The 10,760-nt window shown below is 44.3% G+C and overlaps 1 long non-coding RNA gene across 1 annotated transcript in view; it reads left to right on the top strand.

Moving 5' to 3' along the window:
- Nucleotides 1-8,318: 8,318 nt before the first annotated feature.
- The window catches only part of LOC117308482 (uncharacterized), a 431,073-nt gene continuing 428,631 nt past the window's right edge, over nucleotides 8,319-10,760 (top strand). The window contains exon 1 of the long non-coding RNA XR_004522492.2: nucleotides 8,319-8,449. This is a non-coding gene — a long non-coding RNA (uncharacterized lncRNA). The remainder of the gene's footprint in view (nucleotides 8,450-10,760) is intronic.

Raw genomic sequence — 10,760 nt, 5'->3', positions numbered from 1 at the left:
ATCCAGATTTCCGGCTTCTCTTTAAGAAATGGGAGGATCCGGTAGAATGGCCCCAAATTCCTGCCCGGAGACAATGGCTGGAGCAGCGATGGCTTGCCCCCTTCCCACCAGCATGTCTCGCTATCTGCACAGGGCCTTCCACTCCCGGGAGTGGGCAGGGGGGCAGCGGAAGCTGTGCTGGTCTTGTTAGTTTGCTGGTATAGTAGTGTTCAGGGAAATATAAACTATTTCTTGTACCTTCTCTTTCTATCAAAAATGGAGAGCAAAAGGTAAGACCATGTTTTATGAAAACCAACAATGAGCATACTGCTTTGTGACAGGAACGATGACTCTAAGTGGCTTATTATAAGCAAACCAAATGTGTCCGAACTGAAAGAACACAAATGAAGATTCCTTTCTGAAAACAAACTTGTGGTTACCAAAGGGGATAGGGGCAGGGGCGGGGGGATGGGGAGATAAATGAGGAGTTTGGGATTAACAGATACACACTACTACGTATAAAATAGATAAACAACAAGGACCTACTGTATAGCACAGGGAACTATATTCCATATGTTGTTAATAATCTCTAATGGAAAAGAATCTGAAAAAGAATATCTATACATGTAGAACTGAATCACTTTGCTGAAACTAACATAACATTGTAAATCAACTATACCTCAATTTTTTTAAATGGTTAAAAAAAGAATAGGATTGTCTTACATTACACACACACACACACACACACTCACACACAGATTCCTTTCTAAAACAAACATGGCTCTCGACACCCATCCACATTACCTGCGTGGCCCCTGTAGGCATTTGAGTTTGCACAACCCTCCCAGTCCAATGGTTGAGGACTAGAGCGCTAAGGTTGCCTAAAGTTGAAGATAACTCGGCACCTTGAGATGTTCACCGATGTGCAAACTGGTGTCACTGGAGAGGGAAACTGAGAGCCTTACAAAGAAGTAGTTCTGCAGAAATGTGTGTGTGTGTGTGTATTAGAGAGAGAGAGAGAGAATGAGATTGAGAAAGGGACAGACGTTTAGAGGAGAGTGCAAGTGAATTTCTTTCAATCGCTTACAGTAAAGAAATTCGGATTATAACCCAAGTCCCCCAGACAGTGCTCCTCAAACTTTAATGTGCACATGAATCTCAGCGGAGCTTGTGAAAATGCTCGTTCTTACTCAGTAGGTCTGGAGTGAGGCCTGAGATTCTGCATTTCTAACAAGATAGCAGATAATGGCAACGCTGCTGATCAGCAGACCATGTTTTGAGCAGTAAGGCTCCAAACCACACAGTCTACAAAGAAACAGTAAAAATTCACCAGCCGAAACTTTGTTTTTCAACCCTTTCTTCTCCATTGAAGCAGTACGTGGTAAAATCAGTTTTTTGTCATTTACCTAAGACAATTCCTCCTCTTGAACAAGGAAGGGGCTATTTCAGAGGTAGTGGAGGCTGGCCCTCCGGGAAGAGAGAATAATTTTTGGGATTAAATGGCTGGCATCTTCAGAGAAGCAAGCTGGGTGAGCAGCTCCGCAAAGTGACTGTGCGTCTGGCCTTCTTAGTCTTGACGGCTTTGTTCTGTGGCCCTAGGCAAATCACCACTCTGCTTTCTCACCAGTCAAAAACACGAAGTGAGATTTTGACCTTGTAGACGATTGCGAAAGATTTAATTAGCATTTGTGAAAGCTTGCAAGATCCATGGAGGAAAGGTACTTCAGGCGAACAAAGTAATTTATAGTCACCATCGTCATTTCATTACCGGTTTCGCTGATATGCCAGGCCAGCTCAGTCTCAAAGAGGCTGTCTCCACGATCTACAACTCCCTCATGGTCGAAAATACTGCAGTGAGGAACATTACAGCTATCTGTGGGAGAAGATAAATCCTGCTTCTTTGCCACAATGCTTGGTATAACGCGGGTGTCTACCATTTCACATTTTAGTGCGATAATTTTTTCATGTAAAGAAGGAAGATCTTCTTTTCAATTGTCTCCTCCTTCCAAATATGGGCCACGGTGATGTCTGTTTAAAACTTATGGGCTCTGGTTTGAAAGGAATATGTTCTTTCATTTTTCTTTCTCTAAATCAGCAGTCTAGAGAAACGGTGTCCAAAAGAAACAGAATGCAGGCCACATATGCAATTTAAACATTTCTGAACAGCCACCCTGAAGAGAGAAAGCGAGTCCGATAAAATTAATTTTAAAAATGCTTTTTATTTGATCTAATCTTTCTAAAATATTTTTTCAGTATGTAATTAGTATACAAATTATTAATGAGAAATTTCACCATTTTGGGGTACTATCTTTGAACTTTGGTATCTGTTGCACTTCAAATGAGATGTTAAATTTTCATTAAGGAATACTTAATCCATGTTTAGAACTCCTAAAATTTATAGTTAAAAGAGTAGTTTCATCTACCCAAGTTATTACAAACATACTGAAATTTTTTCAGATAACAGTTTTAAATTTAAATATCAGTTATAGAATAAAATAACACTTAAAAATCAGTTCCTTGTCCCACGGACCAAATATTAAGGGCTCGCTAGTCGCATGTGGCCTGTGGCTAGGCTGTATTGGACAGGGCAGGGCTAGACCCACCAGTGAGGGCGGCCATTGCTCTGGGACTGCAGAGGTCCTATTCCCACGCCCACCACCAGCAGTGCATGTGTCCTTTGTTGATGGAGTTGCCTCCTAGCTGACAAGCCCTGTGAATGAAGGCCTTCCCTCCAACAATACACATTTTTTGCCCTCCACTTTTAAGAGGATCACTGTTTACGGCCCATCTGTCTCTCAGAATGACCCACATTCCCCAGAGGGACCTTGCAGAGATTTGAACTGGGCGCCCCTGGACTAAAACAGCGTCTATCCACCCAGGCATGACTCCACTTATCCATTCAACAAATATTTATGAAGCCGGTTTCTATGACCAGCCCTGCTAAGCTCTGGGGACTGCTTCAGCCATGAGAAAGGATGACAGGGTCACAGCCCTCATGAACCTTAGTGTCTAGGAGTGGTAGACATTCAGTGGACTCACACAAATAATGAGTTACTAACAATATGACATCTGTGAAGGAAAGCAGAGGTCTCCATGAGCCCCTTAGGGAACCTAATCTAGTCTGGAGGTTCAGGAAATCCTCCTTAAGAAAATGACGTTTCCGTTGGGCCCCGAAGGGATCAGGCTGTGAAGATCTGGGAGCAGGGCCTATTCTTGGCAGAAAAGACAGTGTCTTCAAGAGAGAGGCAGAAAGTCAGGGTGGCTGGAGAGAGGTGACCCAGAAAGGATGCACAGATGAGTACAGGCCAGATCGGAAGGGCCTAGAGGTCCTAGAGGAGGACCCTAGTCTTTGTCCTAAGAACAACAGGGAGGTCACCTAAATGTTGTAAGAGGAATGACTTGGTCAGATTCAGGTCCTTCCCCCTGTTTTTTTTTTGAGACTGAATGAGTATTCCTTTATTTATTTATGCTACTAGAATGACTATCATTTATTACAGGTTACATAATTTTTTGTTGATCTGTTTTCATTTTTATTCTTATTAAAAAAATTTTTTTTGGTTTTTATACAGTTTTTAAAGAGGCTCACTCAAACTTTATTCATTCCACAAAACATCACTGAGCACCTAATAAGGATCAGGAAACGATCTAGATGCTGGGATGCAGCAAAAACTAAACTGATTAAAGATAAGCAAGTAAATAAAAGAGTAGATCTTAACTGTTCTCACCACAAAAAAAGAAATGGTAATTATGTGACGGGATGGAGGTGTTAACTAATGCTATGCTGGTAATCGTTTGCTGTATATAAGTGTATCACATCAACATGCTTTATACCTTAAATGTACACAATGTTATATGTCAATTACATCTCCATAAAGCTGGAAAAAACCCAAACAATCAAGCAAATAAACCACCACCAACAACAAAAAACTCCATCTAAAAGGAGCTTTTATTCCAGTAAGGGGAGACTGACAAAAAACAAAGTAAGTTGTAAAATACATAGTATGTTTGATGATAGCAGAAAATAAAGCAGGAAAATGAGATGGGAATGTTTAGGACAGTCAGAGAGGGCCTTGAGGATGGCATCTGAGCAGAGACCTGAAGGAAGTGAAGGGACAAATGATGGGGAAATCTGAGGAGACGGCATTTCAGGCAGAGGAAATAGTAAGTACCAAGGCCCTAGGCAGGAGTGTACCTAGAGTGTTCAAGGAAAAGCAGAGAGGTCAGTGTGGCTGGAGATGGGGTTGGAGAGATAGCCGGAGGCTCTCAGGGCCTTGCACTCCCTGTTAGACCTCTGGCTTTTTCCCTGAATAACATGAAAAACCACTGGAAATTTCTTAGCAGAGGGGGAGCATTTTTCAGGACCAGTGGTATGGAAAACAGATTGTACAAACACAAGGACAGAACAGTTAGGAGGCCATTGCAATCATGCCTGTGAGGGATGGTGAAGCTTAGACAAGGGGAGCAGGGGAGGTGATGAGAAGCACTTGAATTCTACATATATTTCGTGGAAGAGTCAAATGGATTTGCTGGTGGATTGGATAAAGAAAGTCAATTATTTGAAGTCATTTTTTTCTCCCTACCTAAAAGTTATCGTAGTCATTTTCAGGCCTAGATAGAAAGGTACCTAGGATATTTATTACCCTTGATTAGATACTTCTTATCCTCTTTTAAATAATATTTTAACTTCTCAAATTATACAAGGAAACCATTATTTTATCCTTCTTATAAAAGGTCATATGGTGCAAAATGAACACTCCCACTTACCACACCACAGTTGTCCTTTTCCAAGAAAGAGATAATCTCTATTGTGTTTGACTTTTTTATGCATTTGTGTATAAAAAATTTATAGCTTTATTCTTTTAAGAAAAATGGGATCATACCATTCACATTGATTTCTGCTTAATATGCCTTGCAGATCTTTCCAAATTAGTAACCTAGACATCCACTTCATTCTTTTAAATAACTTAGGAGTCCTCTAGAAATGTATCTGATTCATTTCTCTCCTTTCCCCTAATCACTGTCTAAATTAGGGGATCAAAGCAGGCAGGCATCCACGCATATGCCCTAGTTAGAGTCTCTCCTTCCACAAAATATCCACGAGATGACATTTTAAGGTTGAGAGAATGAGCCCAGCATGCAGAACCGATCTGTTTGAAATGTCTTAGAGGGGATCGCAGTTGCCTTGAATCACTTTAGTTTGAAAGTACTTTTGCTGGGGAAAATGCTTGGGGCATTTTGTGCCCCTGGTTTACCAACACCTCACTCACTAGCATTCATGGTTATAGAACGTTCAAGAACCCAGGGCAGCGGGTTGCCCTGGCCTTATATGGTACGCAAACCTCCCAAACCAAAACGGAAGCATCTGACTCAACAAGAATAAGTGATGTTAATGGCTGAAAAGATTTCTCCACATGTGTATACGTCTTTTCCAATTATTACAATGTTGCATTTTATTATTTATTGCATAGGTGATGCCAGAAGGTTGTAGGAAAATTAGAACAAAATACAGAAAAAGACTAGATAGAAATGACCAGAAAGCTTCTACCTAAAGATACTATTTTGCTGTTTACAAGAGGATTGGAAATTGGGTTGGCTGTGACATATCTTATTTACGTAGCTGCCACAGTACAAACCACTAACTTTGCTTGGTTCTTCTGCCCATGTGCAGGGATATGTCATGAGGAGGTGGGAGGGAGCACAGACATATCCTGTTGGAAAACCAACTCCTGCTTTCCGGCACCGGGGTCTCTTCATAAGGAAGCTATGTTACAATGCTAGAGGCAGCTGGACCAGTTGACAATGGTTTCCAGTGGTTGGGACAATGCTTAAAATTCAGCAGCTGCCCTTCACTCTGCTCTTCTGACCCTCTGTAGGGGCACCTGGAACACAATCATGCCTTTCTCTGGAGTTTGTTCGCCTGTTTTAAATTAGTGACAGGGACCTAGTCCTTCAGCTCGGCATCAGTGAAGAACAGCAGAGAAAGGAAATGAGAAGGCTCTGCCCAGCTGGGTGGGTCCCTCCAGGATATTAAGCCAGCTGGGAAGGAGGAGTTGGGCCATAAGATATGTTGGGACTCAGTTCTTCCCCACACAGCTGGGATGGGTGTTTGCCTTGACGCCAGGTGCCGTTCTGCTGAGCTGGGACACGATGGCTGGACACACGAGCCTGGAATAAAGGGAGAAGCACTTATGCATATTTTGCCAACAGGGCGATGGATGCGTGAGCTGTCCTGGCTGCTGAATGAAATTCAGTCCTTTAGCCTTCTACCTTTCACGCAAATAACTAGGCTTCTTCTTGCTTTGAGGGGGCAAAAGGCTTTTGTTTCTATAATTGCGGTTAATAACATTTATTAAATATAGGAATAGTATTATAAGATGGGGTTTAAAGAGATATTGGACAGAGTCTTTGCCCTCCAAAAACCCTCGTAATCCAGTGACAGGGACAAAATGTAAGCGAGAAATAGTATTACCAGGCGGCAAGGGGTGAGCGCTACCTGAGTAGAATGGAATATACATGTTAATGGTGGTCAGAGGAAGGAGGCATCTCCATGCACTAGAATGGACCTGACATAAAAGCTTCAGGAAAGAGGTAGCATTTGGCTTGGGACCTAAAGGAAGTCCAGGGGTTAGAGAAATGGAGACGAGAGTTGGGAGGGAATGCCAGGCAGTGGGAGATGGCTCGGGTAAAGGCTCTGCGGGTGCAGGGCAGATGTGCAAGAAGTAATGCTGGTGAATATCGCAAAGAGAGAGTCAAAAGCATGAGTGTGTGGGGAAAAGGGAAGAAACGTGAGAGACATTGCAAGGTTGTGAAGAGAGATTCTTGAAGGAAAGATGCCATTGACTGCAGCGGGGATTTCTGGAAGGGTGATTAGTTTTAGGGAAATGATGACTTTGAGACTTGCCCAGTTGAAGGATGAGAATAGAGATGAAGGTGATCGTCTAGCTCCAGAGGGCAGTCAGAGCTGGAGAGAGTACGCGGAAGTCACATTCAAGCCTCATTAGCGCGATCGGACTGAATGAGGTCTCCAAAGATGGAGCAGCCGTAAGCCATCATCTCAGTCTTGCTTATGCTCACGTGTTGGGTGAAAGGAGGAAGTGGATGTCGCAAAAGACGTGGGCTAATGGCCCCGGTGATAAGACTATTGTTAGAAGGTTCACAACAGAAAGGGGAGAAGAGAATGTCAAGAAAATGGAGCCCTGTTTCTGCCTTGACTGCCACAGACGAGCCAAGAATGAACCCTGAGAATAACCCACTGCATATGGCGGTTAGAAGTCATGGCCAACTCCTGAGAAACCGGTTGTGATCAGGTCGGCTTGGCGGGTGTTTGGAGTGGGTGGTGATGAAATAAATACAGTGAGGATAAACCAGTGGTTTTAAAACTTGGCTGAACAGCCTCATCATTTGGAGGAAACCTGAAAAATACAAATTCCTCTGCCCCACGTCAGACCTTGTGAGTCAAATCTTTAGTGGTTGTGCCTATGAAACTGAGTTTCCACAGGTGGTTCAAACGAAGCCAGTCCACACAGCAGCATTCGTGAATCACTGGTTAAAGATGAGAAAATTAAAGATTAAGGATTAAAGATGAGAAATTGGATGTACTTGAGGTTAGGGTAGGGCTGAGGAAGTCTTCCTGGTAGTTTTTTCCCCCTTAATTTTACTTTTAGAACAGAGGAGATCTGAGCTCTTTTTCCAGGTCATGGGGGAAATAATCTGATTGAAGATACAAGAGAGATGGAAGATAGGAGATAGTCAAGTGTCCCCAGCTATAGGAAATAGGAGCGGGTCCTCCGAGGCAGGTGGGTGTAGGGCACCCTGGGAGGGGATAGCAAGGTGGAGGAGGTGGAGAGTCAAGGGAATATTCGAGGACGTGAAAGGCAGCCCCTGCTTTCTTTTTTCTTTTTTTTTTTTTTTTTTGTGGTACGCGGGCCTCTCACTGTTGTGGCCTCTCCCGTTGTGGAGCACAGGCTCCGGACGCGCAGGCTCAGCGACCATGGCTCACGGGCCCAGCCGCTCCGCGGCAACTGGGATCTTCCCGGACCGGGGCACGAACCCGTGTCCCCTGCATCGGCAGGCGGACTCTCAACCACTGCGCCACCGGGGAAGCCCAACCCCTGCTTTTCTAAACTGATTCCAAATGAAGCTCGGTGTATTCTTCAGAGATTGGCTCAGTTCACCTAAGAACCTTGTTGAGTCCTTCCTAGCACCGTGTTGAGCAAATTACCTGGCACTTTCGTCATGACAGCTACACCCAGGAAATGCAGGTTATGAAAGTTTAGAATTATGAAATGACACAAGTTGTGCAGTTCAACATGAGCTTATCTTTTGAAAGTTTCTATTTCACAGCTCCTGAGGGGCTGCACTCTACATGACCTCTAATACTGAGGTTTTAGGAGACCGGCTCTAAGAGGAAGAATTGACCAAGTTACCTGTTGCAGCTCCAGGCGACAGCATCTGAGAGTCCAGTTTGGGGGTAAGAAGGGGAGACTGTGGGTGCCGTGCCCACAGAGCTTGTTGAAAATGGGTTCTCAGCTTTGTGGCAGGAAGCACTAGGTCACAAATCACACCTCACACCTTTCTCTCGCCGGCTGCCTGGGCTCCGTGTGAAATCTGGGTCTGTAATCTTCTCCTTCTGCCTTTTTTTCTCTCCACTACCCAGTGTCAGCACAGTCCAACTGTCATTTGCAGATTATCTCTGCATCCTGTGAAGCACGTCTCTAGTGTTCTTATAATAGCGATGAACTTAGTGGTGCAGGTAGTGAGTAGCAACACTCTTTTGAAGTCATCGTGTGCATTTTATCTAGTACCTCCCTTTGAAATTTGCCTTGGGCACATTTCTATTTTGACATCCTATTACAATGAAATAATTCTTTCTGATTGTGAAAGACAATACAAACATTATGACCAATAATAGTGCTCGCTGTATACCAGACACTGTCTCAAACATTGTAGGTATTTCCATGCACTTCAACCTCACAACAACGCTGTGATGTAGTTATTCAGATTCCCATTTTACAGATGAGGGAATTGAGGCTCAGAGGAGTGAGACATGTTGCTCCAAAATCACATAGCTAGTGAGTGGTGGGGCAGGGATTCCAACCCACATCCATCTGACACCAATGCCAGAGCTCTTCAATCGTAAATGATGAAATAGATTGAAACGTAGTTAACTAGAAGGGGAAGGTATCCTTGAGAGTTAAAACTATTTGTTCTGGGTGCTCCCTGATTTTTTCAGCACAATATTGGCCGGGCATTCTTTAAACAAGCTCAGCCGAAACGCCTGCTTGAAGGACTCAGACACTTCACCTGAATCTTCCACGTGTTGGTCAGGTTTAGAAAAGCCAGTTGGATGAACCCCTGGAAGCCTGTAGTACCTTCCGTGAGCTCATAGAACATCAGAGTGAGGCAGAGGCCAACCCTGATGTATCTCAGAGTTGATGGACAAGGAGGCTGTTCATTCATTTGAAAAACCGTCCCCATAGAGTGCACCTCTGCATGCCATTCCTGTGTTTACCTAACGGAAACAGAAGTGTGGAAGCATCCAGTCCCAGGAGGGAACATTCACAGGAGACAAAGAGGACTGGGGGGGGCGGGCAGTGGGGAGTAACCGCCTGTAACAGATGGAACAGGGCCCTAACCCAGACAGCGAGGTGAGTGGGAGGTGTTAGTTCCTGTGAACTGGAGTTTACCCCTTGACTGACATGGATGAAATCCACAGATGGCAGACTTTCAGGATTCAGGGTAGGAGAGAGGTGCATTCCTGTGATGCTCGGATACAGGGTGCCAGTGACTGCGATTTCTTTCTGGCATTAGAGAAAAGTGTGACAGGGGCAGTTGCCCCATCAGACGCCTTGTGAAGCCCTGATTAACTAGCAGCTCAGAAAGAGCTGGGGACTGACCGTCAGGCTGACCTTGATTGGAGCTCCTCCCCACAATTCACTGGCTGAGTGATTTAGGCATGTATTTACCCCTCTGACCCCTTATAAAGCTGGAGATAGTACCTAACTTTCTGGGTTGTTGGGAGAATTATGGAGCCAATGGACGTTCCATCAAATATCAACATCACTTCTGGCAAATGCTCAGGAGATAGCACTGTTCTATGTCGGTGGTTCTCAACCCAGGGTGATTTTGCCCTCCAGAGCACATTAGGCAATATCTGGGGACATTTTCGATTGTCACCAGTGGGAGGAGGATGCATCAGCATTGACGGGATAGAGGCCCAGGATGCTGCCAAATGTCCTACATGCACAGGACAGGTCCACAACGAAGAATTATCCTACCCAACTGTCACAGAGACAAAGTGGAAAAACTCTGTTCTATGTTATGGTAACGCCCATAATCCTCATAGGAACCCCATGAAGTGGTACTATTATTATTCCTCTATTTTAGATAGGGGAATATTGGAGAGATTTAATGCCTTGGAAGTGAAATGACTTGCCCAAGCACAGGTAGCTAGTAAGAGCTGGGATTTGAACCGAGCCAGTCCAGCTCCAGGGTTCTCACATTTAACCACTTATCTTAGGTTGCCTTCTGCTGCAGTGGGTCAAAAGCAGTGAAGGTAGGCGATCTAGAAGCTTCCCTTTCCCCTATGCTAGTGATTCTTAAGCTCCAGCAAGCATCAGAATGACTTGTTGGGCAAATTAGAATGCGGTTCCCTGGACCCTATGCCCAGGCCACCCTGACGCAGATGTTTTTTGAGGCACAAGGCTCTACACCAGCCCTTGTGAAAGCTTTCACGTAGAGTACCAGCATGATACCAGCCGTAAAATCTTGTTTTCTGAATA

The sequence above is a fragment of the Tursiops truncatus genome, chromosome 16 (genome assembly GCF_011762595.2).
Source record: "Tursiops truncatus isolate mTurTru1 chromosome 16, mTurTru1.mat.Y, whole genome shotgun sequence".
In the NCBI taxonomy this organism is placed as follows: Eukaryota; Metazoa; Chordata; class Mammalia; order Artiodactyla; family Delphinidae; genus Tursiops; species Tursiops truncatus.
This window is presented reverse-complemented; position numbering and strand designations above follow the sequence as displayed.